Genomic DNA, 13053 nt, shown 5'->3' on the forward strand with positions numbered 1-13053 from the left:
TAAAATGCCTTCAAGGATATCAGAATCCTGTAAAGTTTCATTGTCAGACAGAACCCTAAATCCATTGGAAGAACATAAAGGTATCAAGGTGATGAATATTAGTAGAAGCCACACTTTGAATTTTTAGGCACCAAGCCCTTATTAAAATAGGATTAATTAAATTATTCCTTTCCTTGTTCAGTGGCAAATGGTAGATTTAGAATTGGTAGTATGTAGCCCAAGTAGGGCCAAACAAAATTGTAGTTACCACTACTTGGGGTAGTAAGGACCTGACTGTGCACTGTGGGATTATTGAATTAAAAAGAGGGTGCAGATAGCTCCCTGTAGTGTTCACAACTGACACCTGTATCTTAAAAGGGATTCTCCACTACTTGGACAACCTCTTATCAATTACTATATTCCCCATGTAAAATAACAGCTGGTATGCACTTCTGGTGCCGGCGCCATTCCAGTGATGTATATGCCGGCACCAGAAGTGTATTCCAGCTGTTATTTTACATGGGGAATGGACAACCCTGATATCTGGAGGAGGTCAGGGAGCAGCAGCAGCAGCTCTCGCTTTTTCCAAATGTCCGTTTTCTCTGAAGAAAAGTAGAGTAAAGAGGCCGCTGTTTGCAAAGCACCTGAATGGTTACAATTATGAATGTTCTTTTGATGGGTGTAACTTATGAAGGGTGGGCACCCCTAATGGAGATGAGTGAATTTGATTGGGTCCCTGCTTATTTGGCAAGGTATAGTGCTTACTGAATAAGCTGCAGAGGGAACCTGGCTTCCTGGATCGCTTCGGCTGATCAGCTGTTCGGCTTCGCAGCTGCATGTGTCGCGGCTGATCAGCCGGTGCGCTCCATGTATCCAGGTTCCCTCTGCAGCTTATTCAGTAAGCCTTATAGCTTGCCAAATAAGCAGGGACCCGATCAAATTCGCTCATCTGTAGCCCCTAAGACACCTTTAAAAGTGATATGGGAAATTCCAACCAGGGAGGCCCCTGCACAAGGCGCAGGAAGCTCTCAAAATAGTGGTTCCTCTCTCCGTACGGAGAAGCACTTCATGTATTAGCTGGCTTTAGAAATGCTTCTACATGTAGTCCACTTGTGTTTTTCATGCATGTCATGATGGTTTGTATTTCTGAAATTGTTTTTCACATTACTATATTATTCTACAAGGCTTTTATCTCAGAATAGTAACAAATGTGAAATATGCCACAACATAAGTGGTGATCTAATGCTGACATAGAAGTCACCACATTGCACATACACGGCCATGAAATGATGACGTTATGTAACGGGTTGTTGTTGTGGGCCCGATCACTGAGTCCGACCTGTAGAGTGTAACTGTTCTCTCTGGTAAGTGGTCAGAAGGAGCTGTCGTGTACATGAGGGATTATTTCTGGCCAGTACAGTCATGGCCAAAAGTTTTGAGAATGACACAAATATTATATTTTCACATGATCTGCTGCCCTCTGGTTTTTATGTGTGTTTGTCAGATGTTTTTATCACATACGGAAATATAATTGCAATCATATTATGAGTAACAAAAGGTTATATTGACAGTTAGAATGAGTTAATGCAGCAAGTCAATATTTGCAGTGTTGACCCTTCTTCTTCAGGACCTCTGCAATTCTCCCTGGCATGCTCTCAATCAACTTCTGGATCAAATCCTGACTGATAGCAGTCCATTCTTGCAAAATCAACGCTTTTATTTTGTCTGAATTTGAAGGTTTTTGTTTGTCCACCCGTCTCTTGATGATTGACCACAAGTTCTCAACGGGATTAAGATCTGGGGAGTTTCCAGGCCATGGTCCCAAAATCTCTATGTTTTGTTCCCTGAGCCATTTAGTTATCACCTTTGCTTTATGGCAAGGTGCTCCATCATGTTGAAAAAGGCATTGTTGATCGCCAAACTGCTCTTGGACGGTTGGAAGAAGTTGCTCTCGGAGGACATTCTGGTACCATTCTTTATTCATGGCTGTGTTTTTAGGCAAGACTGAGAGAGAGCCCATTCCCTTGGCTGAGAAGCAACCCCACACATGAATGGTTTCAGGATGCTTGACAGTTGGCATGAGACAAGACTGGTGGTAGCGCTCACCTCGTCTTCTCCGAATAAGCCGTTTTCCAGATGTCCCAAACAATCGAAAAGGGGATTCATCAGAGAAAATGACTTTACCCCAGTCCTCAGCAGTCCACTCCCTGTACCTCTTGCAGAATATCAGTCTGTCCATGATGTTTTTTCTGGAGAGAAGTGGCTTCTTTGCTGCCCTCCTTGAGACCAGGCCTTGCTCCAAGAGTCTCCGCCTCACAGTGCGTGCAGATGCACTCACACCTGCCTGCTGCCATTCCTGAGCAAGCTCTGCACTGCTGGTAGCCCGATCCCGCAGCTGAAACACTTTTAAGAGACGGTCCTGGCGCTTGCTGGTCTTTCTTGGGCGCCCTGGAGCCTTTTTGGCAACAAGGGAACCTCTCTCCTTGAAGTTCTTGATGATGCGATAGATTGTTGACTGAGGTTCAATCTTTCTAGCTGCGATACTCTTCCCTGTTAGGCCATTTTTGTGCAGTGCAATGATGACTGCACATGTTTCTTTAGAGATAACCATGGTTAACAGAAGAGAAACAATGATGCCAAGCACCAGCCTCCTTTTACAGTGTCCAGTGGTGTCATTCTTACTTAATCATGACAGATTGATCTCCAGCCCTGTCCTCATCAACACCCACACCTGTGTTAATGGAGCAATCACTGAAACGATGTTAGCTGGTCCTTTTAAGGCAGGGCTGCAATTATGTTGAAATGTGTTTTGGGGGATAAAGTTCATTTTCTAGGCAAATATTGACTTTGCAAGTAATTGCTGTTAAGCTGATCACTCTTTATAACATTCTGGAGTATATGCAAATTGCCATTAGAAAAAATGAAGCAGTAGACTTTGTAATAATTAATATTTGTGTCATTCTCAACTTTTGGCCATGACTGTATATGACTTGTATCCCGCATTTACACCAGTTTCTATGTGACTTTTTGCTTTTGCACTACCTCCTCTGCATAGACTTTTATAGTCAGCTCGTGTAATTTGATCCCTCACTGATGACTGATTTAAGCAGTTTTTGATAGTGAATGAAAAGTGTGGGATTATTGCAGAACCAGGCATTTTTCTCTAATAAAATACATTTACAAGTTTCTTGTCTTTGTACTATTGATTTATTAAAAAAAAAGTGCAGTCCTGTTTAAAGGGGATTTCTCTATTGATTTATTGAGGGCACAGGAGGCCATGGGTGTATGCTGCTGCTACTACGAGGCTGGCACTGTGCAAAAAAGGTATCTCCTCCTCAGCAGGGTACACCCACTGACTGGCTCAAAGTTACTCAGTTTTAGCTTAGTGTCAGTAGGAGGCAGACACAGGCTCTGCTCCCAGACCCGTTTCTTCTTTACGGCCTTGTTGTTTGTAACTAAACTTTTCCCTTTGTCTTTCATGCTCGGCTTGTGACTATGGGCAACTTGGTGTAACAGCTCACCCTGTTTTCCCACCTAGAGACTGAGCGAATAGTGTTGTCCTCCACATCGTATCCTCTTGTGTCTATGTGGCAGGACCATACCCCTTAACACATCGAGTGTCTCGGGGTGGTCAGAGAATGATCCTTGCCATTTAACACCAGCCCAGTCGTCTACCATAGTGTTTCCCACCTTGAATTACTACTTCTCCTTATGGATCCATTTGGGATAAGGGGCTCCTGGGCTCATTCTAGGACTCGCCAGATTCTCCAGCTCCCTCCCTCATTTCAGACCCAAAACTTTTACAGTCCTTGGCTACATTCTCAGCCACATGTGCTTCGCCGGCCGTGATTTTTAATCCAGGCTCTGACTTACCGAGGCCTACTTTTCCTGGCCATGCCTGTCTCCTTGGTCCTTTGCTCGGGTTTTCCAGGGCTGTGGAGTCGGTAAGCCAAACCTGCAACTCCGACTCCTCAATTTCTCTTACACCGACTCCACGACTCCGACTCCGACTCCCACACATATTGCTTATATTTAAGTGAAAAATTTATTGTAGTACAATGTGAACCTCAGACATTTAATCATTTTTATGATCCCATAATCAAGATATTTAGATAGAACAGAATATATATTGGTGTACTACCCGGTTTTCATTCTTTTTGGTACAGATACGATATGGATAGACAGATATGGATAAATGGATAGATAGAGCAGATTTCTAATCTGCTTTTGCTATTGAAAACATTATCTATGAGCTCAAAAACCTTTCAGGTGATGCGGTTTTTTAAAAAGATGATCAGCTTTTGCAGCTGAAAAACGTATCCTCAAAAAACACAGGAAAAACGCTGTGTGTGAATGTAGCCTTAGATCAGGAATAGAACAGCCATTTATAGGACATTTCATAACTTTCCCAAATTCCTATGAAAAAATATTCAGCACATCCTGCATTGAATTACTGTACCCAATTTATTATATATTTTAGGAGTCGGAGTCGGTCCATTTTATACCGACTCCGACTCCACCAAAATGAGCACCGACTCCACGACTCCGACTCCGACTCCACAGCCCTGGGGTTTTCTTCGCCCTCTTTTCTGCAACCCCACCCAGCAGTCAATCCACTATCTCCTTGGCTGACCAGGCCTTGCTGCCTCGTAACTTCACATCTTCCTGAGCCTCACACCTTTCTCCTCGGGTCATCCCCATAATTTTCTGCTGTTGAACGAAGAACTCACTCTCCCACCCTCATTCCAACATCCACCGCAGGAGAATGGGATACATCCTCAGCACAGATCTACTCTGTCGCCTGCGTACACGGTGCCATCCACATCCTAACGTCATCTCTGAAGAGGGATTCTTCTACAGCACAGATCTCCTCATCCATACTGGGTGGGCTCTGTTCATGTAATAGAGCAGACAGGCTCCAGCACGCCTCAGCAGTACCCACACTAGTACCTGCTTTAGACTCGCTCTCTTCCCATCTCCTCTATCATTCTTCATTTTGCTTGTTCTTAAAGAAAAAACTGCTTTTTGGCCAGCACTCGACCCCAACTGCTCGCCCATGATGCAAGCCAGCCAGAGCCCCCCACTGCCTCAGAAAAGAGTGCACTCCCTTCCCCTGAGTGGGCTGTCTCACTATCGAAATCTGTTGCCGACCTGACCAGAGTTTCCCAGACGCTGGTTTTGGTCATCGAACATTTGCCTAATACAGCAGCAAACGCCGGTATCCTGATTGTCCCCATTGTCCTCGTTCACTCAGACATGGCAGATCATGCATGAGATCAAAGACGTGGTCCCGTTCCTTCTCCTCTATATCTCCTCCACCATCCACATCTTTCATAATAGTCTCTATTTCCCACTCTTCCTCTCCTGGCCCCCCAAACAGCCCAGGGGACTGACCTTCACTCTGAGTCAGATTTGGACTTTGATTTTGAACAAGCGTCCAATGTTGTGAGCTCATCTGTTCATTCATCTTTTGTGTCCGAGGATCTCCCTCTTCTGGTGAAGGAAGGTAGTGAGGCTGATTTTGATGAAAGAAGTCAAACACCTGATCAGGTGGATGGTGACTGGGTAACGGGAACTTCAGACTGGATATAAGGCAGCCGACGCCCTTCTGAGTCGCTGGTGATTTCTCTGCTGGATTCTTGGAGATCAGTCTGATTCCTGCTTCCCAAAGATAAGTTTTTGCTCTGCTATTGAACTTATTAGTTTTGGTTTTGTTTACCTTGTTTTTTGGAGTTCAGCCATCCCCGGCCGGGGGTGTGCTGGATTCTTTTTCCTTGATCAGTGTTCTCTTTTGCTCTGCTTCCAGAATATTCTGAGTGCTGATATAGTGTTTGAAGTCTAGTGACTTCAGGGTCCTTTTTGCTTATCAGTTGTGTTGGTAATATTTTTAGCAGGGTTTTCTCGGATTGCAGACAGCAGCTTTTCTGTCCTGTCCTTTTTAGTTAGCTTGGGCCCCATCGTTTGCTCAACCTATCTTTCTGTCTGTGTTAGTGTTTTCATCTTGCTTCACCGTCATTATATGTTGGGGGCTGCCTATTGCTTTGGGGTCTGCTCTGGGGCAGTCAGTTTTTCCCTTTTCTCTCTTTAGGCTTATGTAGATCTCCGGCTGTGACGAGGTGTCTAGGATCACCGTAGGAACACTCCACGGCTACTGCTAGTTGTGTGATAGGATTAGGGGTCTGCAATCCGCTAGTTTCCAACCTCTCTGATTTTCTGGGCTGAGCTTGTGTTTTGTTTTTTCCTCCTCGGTGACTCAATCATAACAGTCCAAGCTGCGAGACATGATGGATGGTCTGATTCTTGCTATCAATCTGACCCTCAACATCAAGATTGGGGACTCCCCTACTACAGAACTGACAGTATCCTTCAAGAGGGTAAAATGCCTTCCCTGGGTGTTTTCAAACCATAAAGAGTTTGACTAGATATTTTCCCACGGGTGGGAACATCTCGACAAACATTTCTAGAGGAGATGTATGGATTTTCCTGTACCCCTTTCCCCCTGACCTACTCAGACTATGGGCTGAGTCTTCAGTTATGGACCCTCCAGTTCCCCAGCTGTCCTCCAACACAATCCTCTTTCGGATGGCAGCTCCTTCAAGGATCCTTCCGATAGACACATTGAACCGCTGGCCAAGTCTGCCTTTGAGACCGCGGTGTTATCGCTCTGTCCCGCTTTCACCTCTACCTGGGTGTCCAAATTGATTTTGGTCCGGGCCAAGATCCTTCGTCAACGCATCCTTTTAGGTGCCCCACACAATGAAATAGCCTCTCGCTGATCAAATTGCCCATGCAGGTAAATATATCGTCACAGCATGTCCCCACTCCACAAACTGTTCTGCAATCACTCCAGCAACATTATGGCTGTTCACTGAATCCTTTGGTGGTTTGGAATGCAAACACTGCTTCCAAAACATCCCTCACCAGTCTCCCCTTTCAGGCTCTTCTCCTGTTTGGATCCAGACTGGATCAGATCATCCCTTACACTACCGGAGGGAAGAGTACGTCTCTTCCCCAACAAAGACCCAAGCGTCCCCTCACCAATAAACGCACTCTGCATTTTAACACCTTTCGTCAATTTTCGTCCTGTGGGATATCTAACTGCTGGTACTGCTCCCATTCACCACAGGAGGAGAGACCCTCCAAGCCAGCTTCTTCATGACAACCATGTATCTGTCCTTAGAATGCCCTCTCAAGCCAGGTCAAACAGATTTTCTTTTGCATGACTGGGTGCTCCCTCCTGGGAACCCCCCCAGGGTGAGTGACCGTCTCCTATTCAGGGATATGTGACTCTTCGTGGTCACTTCGTGTCAGATAGGGTGTCTCCACAGGTTACAAAATAGAGTTTTCATCTTTCCCTTTATCGATTTTTAAAATCCCGGCCCCCAAGGGATCCCTCGCTGGTTCCGGGTTCTTTCAAACAGTCGCCTCCGTACCTCAATCCGGCATCATCATTCCAGTTTCTTCTCGGGAACGTTTTTCCGGTTTCTACTAAAATCTCTGTGGTCCTGAAAAAGGATTGTTCTATATGCCCCATCCTGCCTGGACCTCAAGTTCTTAAACAAGTGATTGCGGAGTTCCTCTGTTCTTTGGACATTCAAGATGCTTACCTTCATATCCCCAATCTGCGAATCTGATCAGAGAGTCCTTCGCTTTGCCATCCAGTATTCTCACTTTTACTTTACCAAATCAGCAGTCCACATTCACGTAGTGGACAATTGGACAGCTGATTTCCAAAGACGCCAGCGTCTATCTCGGATGAATGGTCCCTGAACCCATTGGTTTTTCAGGCAAATCTACTTAAGGTGGGACACACCCGACATCGACCTTATGGCATCTAGGATGAACAGTAAAGTTACTCACTTTGTCTCCAGGTCTTGTGACACCCTCGCGAACGACTCCACGCTCTGGTCCTCCCTTGGTCACAGTTCCGCCTGCCATATCTTTTTTTTTTTTTTTCCTTCTCTGCTGCTGATTCCCAGACTCATCAAGAAAATCAATATAAGAGGGCGTAGCGGTCATTCCTCTGATCGATCTCATCGCAGACGTCCCGTGGAAACTCCCGGATTGTCCAGACCTCCTTTCCCAGGGTCCTCCCTTCCTCCAGAATTCCCTGGCTACAACAGCCATGAAGTTTAATTGAGAGACTCCATTCTGAAGCGTGCAGGTTTCTCTAACCAGGTCTTCCAGACTATGATCAAAGTGATGAAGTCTTGTTTCCGCCTGCATCTATCAAAGCCACTTGGAAGGCCTTTTTTGCTGGTGCGAAGCAGAGAACTCTGCTCCCTTGTCTTTTTCTCTTCCGTCTCTTCTGGCCTTTCTTCAGCCAGGTCTCTAATCTTGCACCTCTCAACCCCATCAAGGGCCAGGACTCCACCTTGTCAATCCTGTTCCAGAAAAATCCAGCTTTCTTCTCGCCATCAGGTCAGGACCTTCTTAGGCCGGGTTCACATTTGCGCTTCAGGGCGCAGCGACGGCCTGCGCACGGCTGCCACTAAGCCCCGCCCCCTGCCGCGCCTCCGCCGGTAGCTCCGCCTCCGGGGGCATGACGCTGCATGCGTCATGCGTCCCCTATCTTTATCACTGAGGACGCAGGCCGTGCGCAGTATGCGTTTTTGCGGCTCCTGCGTCCTTTTGACGGTGCGCCGACCAGCGCCACACGCAACCTGTTGCAATTTGGTTGCGCTCGGCGCACCGTCAAAAGGACGCAGGCGCCGCCAAACGCATACTGCGCACGGCCTGCGTCCTCAGTGATAAAGATAGGGGACGCATGCAGCGTCATGCGCCCGGAGGCGGAGCTACCAGCGGAGGCGCGGCGGCCGTGCGCAGGCCGTCGCTGCGCCCTGAAGCGCAAATGTGAAACCGGCCTTACAGGTTGCTACCCATTCTGCTCCTCCCGTGGATCCCTGATCCTAAACGCTCTTCAGGGTTCCTCCGTTGAGCTCATTTGTGGCTTTTCTCTCTGCTTTCCTGGAAGGATGCGATCACCCGTACCAAGCACGTGTCGGAGCCGGCGGCTCTTTTGTGCCGCTCGCCCTTATGCTTCACCAGGACAAGGTGGTGCTTTGTCCAGTCCTGCCTTTTCTCCAGAAGGTGGTTTTCCTTTTCCACCTTAATGAGAACATAGTCCTTCCTTTTGTCCATCTATAACTCATCCGCTGGAACAATCCTTCCACAAGTTGCACTTGGTCAGGACTCTGTGTCTCTATCTCTCCAGAACAGCATTTTTCAGAAGTTCCGACTCTTTATTCGTGATTCCAAAGGGTCACGGCAAAGGTCTTCCGGTCTCCAAGGTCACAATCCCCCACTTTATCTGCTCTGCCATCCTGGTAGCATATTGCCCACAAGTTAGTTTGCCCCGCCCGGGGTCAAAGCTTACTCCACGTGTGCTGTTGGGGAATCCTGTGGCGTTCACCATCAAGCCTCTGCGTCACAGCTCTGTAAGGCTGCTACATGGTCTTCAGTGCATACCTTCTCAAAGTTTAATAGCGTTCATACGTATGCCTTGGCTGATGCGAGCTTGGGTGTAAAGGTTCTGCTAGCGGCAGTCCTGCTCTGGGCGTTTTTCCATTTCTTTCTATTTCCCACCCTTGGGACTGCTTTAGGACTTCCCGTGGTCTCTTTTGTCCCACAATGAAGACTCCAAGAAAGAGAATTTATTGTAAGTACCCAAAATCTTCTTTTTCTGTTTCAGAAAATCTCTTGTCTTCTGTAGCAGTTTGTTTTAAAATAAACCGGGCTTCACTCACCCTCCCCAAATCCAGCGCCAAGTCTCCACCGCTGCATCTGGTGTCTTCTCTGCAGCACTAATATGTTGACAGCACTGTACCCAATAATGGATCTGCCGTAGGTCGACTGCATGATCCGCTATGAGCTGCTAAGATCACGGATTGGCTGCAGAGCTGTCAACATGACATCAGTGCTGCAGACAAAAACACTCACCAGAAATAGCGTTGGAGACTCCATGCTGGGCCTTGTGAGGGCGAGTAAAGCACACTTTGTTTTTTTAGGACAAACTGAGACAGCAGTTTTCTGCAATTGAAAAATCCATTTATGCCACAATCAGAACAGCTTATTGGAATAGGTAAAAGATCTAATGTGATAATTCTCACAAGGAAACACACATGCAGATTGTGAACGGTCATATGTAAACATTTTCTGGTGTGATTTGCTTCAGATTTTCAGGAGGTTTTGAAGCAAATTATATCCTTTTTGCTCTATATATTACAGAGAGTTAAATCAGCAGTAAAACTCCTCATAATAAATTCACACACTGCAGATTTTTTTAAGATTTGAGAAAACGTCATCCTCTTTGCAGTTGCTGTAATCTGGGCTGTGGAGTCGGTAAGCCAAACCTGCAACTCCGACTCCTCAATTTCCCTTACACCGACTCCAACTCCGACTCCCACATATATTGCTTATATTTAAGTGAAAAATTTATTGTAGTACAATGTGGACATCAGACATTTAATCATTTCTATGATCCAATAATCAAGATATTTAGATAGAACATAATATATATTTATTGGAATACAACTTTAAAACACAAACTGTAATAAATTGTAAATATGTAATACACTATGTAATATCGATTACATATATAAAAACATATATATAACACTATGTAATAAACTACCGTGTTTTTCGCTTTATAAGACGTACTTTTGTTCCCCCAAATTTTTGGGGAAAGTGGGGGGTGCGTCTTATAGAGCGAATCTGTGTGCTGCTGTGCTATAGAATGGGGGGCGGCTCTGGCATGGAGTCAGGGGGCTGGGGTGGGCTGGATGGGGGCTGCAGAGACAGCGGGAGGTCCTGTGCTCCCGCTCATTATGCTCATGTAATATTCACTGCGCCCGCTGTCCATCACCTTGGTGCTGAAACAGCACCGAGTTGGTAGACAGGGGAGCGGTGCATATTACATGTGCCTGCACTCACCCCCAGTCACTATAGACACTTACCTACTGATGATCACTCCTGCTCTCAGCTCCCCCATGGCTTTCCTGTGTCCAGTCTGCTGCCATCCTCCTCCTGCAGGGTGAGCGGCAGCAGCAGCTCATTCAGGCAGCTCATCGCTTCAGGACTTTGCATGATGTGACCATAGGTCCTGCGGTCACATGACTCCCAGTGTGCACTGCGAGTCACATGACCGCAGCTGAGCAGCTCCTATTGGTCACATCATGGAAGGTCCTGTAGCTACAATGAGCTGCCTGAATGAGCTGCTGCTGCCGCTCACCCTGCAGGAGGAGGATGACAGCAGACTCAGCACAGACACAGGTAAGCCACGGGGGAGCTGGGAGCAGGAGCGATCATCAGTAGGTGAGTTAACTGTTTATTATTTTAGCATATGCTTGCCAGCAGGGGGGAAATATAGGGACGGGGGCCATGTGTGACAGCAGGGGGAAATATAGGGATGGGGGGACAATGTGTGCCAGCAGGGGGAAATATATGAACAAGGGGCCATGTGTGCCAGTATGGGGGAATATAGGAATGGGAGGGGGCAATATGTGCCAGCAGGGGGGAATATATGGAGGGGGGGACAATGTGTGCCAGCAGGGGGGACTATATGGAGGGGGGACAATGTGTGCCAGCAGGGGGGAATATATGGAGGGGGGACAATGTGTGCCAGCAGGGGGAAATATAAGGAGGGGGGGGACAATGTGTGCCAGCAGGGGGGATTATAGGACCGGGGGGACAATGTGTGCCAGCAGGGGGGAACATAGGGACAGGGGGGGCTGTGTGAATGCCAGCAGGGGAGAATATAGGGACAGGGGGACAATGTGTGCCAGCAGGGGAAATATAGGGACGGCGGGCCGTGTGCATACCAGCAGGGAGACATATAGAGAGAGGGGGGCCATGTGAGTGCCAGCAGGGGGGAATATAGTGACTGGGGGGGTCATATCCAGGATAGGATGGGGGGCTATGTGCCAGCACAAGGGGGCCATGTGCCAGGATGGGGGTTATATAGATACCAGGATGAGGGACATATATATGATTTGTAAGACGGACACTGACATTATAAGACACACCTCCATTTAATATAAAAAAAACATTTTTTTTCTCTTTTTCTTCACCAAATTTGGGGGTGTGTCTTATAATCAGATGCGTCTTATAAAGCGAAAAATACGGTATGTAAGTGGCAAAAAACAGTTTTCAACAAAAACAAATAACTTACTAAATAACATTTGTGCAGTCTATGAATTTGTTCTAGGAAATAGAATTGCCTCCATCAGATCCTCCTTCATAGATGATCTCACATGTGACCTAATAATTTTAAGGCCAGAGAACAACCCCTCTACACTAACTTGGGTTGGAGGCAAAGCCGTAACCACATGGGCAACATCACTAACAATTTCCAGGTATAAAGGAATTGCCTCATGCACAGTCAGTTTTGATGAACGGTTGAATTTTTCTATTTCTTTGAGAACAAGTGAAACATTTTGCTGAAATATGGTCAATCTGCTTGCTATAGGAGACAGTGAAATCTTTTTCCTTGCGGCAACGCTTTGCTTGCTCCATGTCATCCAAATACTTGTCAAGGTCAAACGCCTCATCTGATGAGGATGAAGATATGGCAGCAGTAGCACTGTCAGGACCCAAGTCCTCTTGCGCCTGGCAGTCCTCCTGTAGGCCACTCATCCTAACTGCTACCTCAGTCAGAGCTTCTTTCCCTTAGTAAGCTGTTGATCATCAAGCTGTATAAGATGACTTGGGTCCACATAAACAGCTGCCAGAAAAATTTTATTTTCCAATAGCTGTGTGTCTCTCCGTTTCATTGAAGCAGCAATGCCATCTGCAATTAAACTTCCTCTTTGGGACAGGCAAAACAGCAAGTTCTTCCACTCCCTTATGAAAATGCCAGGAGTTAAATCCTCAGCTTGTAATTTTTAAGTCACGGTAAATAGGTGATTAAGCAATTCCTTCAATTCAGCCACATGTGTCCATTGACCTTCATTTAGGGTTACCTGAGGGTTGATGAATCATATCTATAAGAAACGGTTTTAGTTCAAGCAATTGCTCAATCATTAAGTGCTGCCCCACCGAGTGGTGTGATCACAATTGCCCCTTTCCCAGCATGTC

The 13053-nt window shown here is 46.5% G+C and overlaps 1 protein-coding gene across 1 annotated transcript in view; it reads left to right on the forward strand.

The window, feature by feature from the left end:
- Positions 1-13053, forward strand: part of NOL12 (nucleolar protein 12) — a 37604-nt gene that overhangs the window by 9856 nt on the left and 14695 nt on the right. The window lies entirely within an intron of this gene.

The sequence above is a fragment of the Dendrobates tinctorius genome, unplaced genomic scaffold, assembly GCF_039654945.1.
Source record: "Dendrobates tinctorius isolate UK_male_01 unplaced genomic scaffold, ASM3965494v1 ptg000159l, whole genome shotgun sequence".
NCBI classification, from domain to species: domain Eukaryota; kingdom Metazoa; phylum Chordata; class Amphibia; order Anura; family Dendrobatidae; genus Dendrobates; species Dendrobates tinctorius.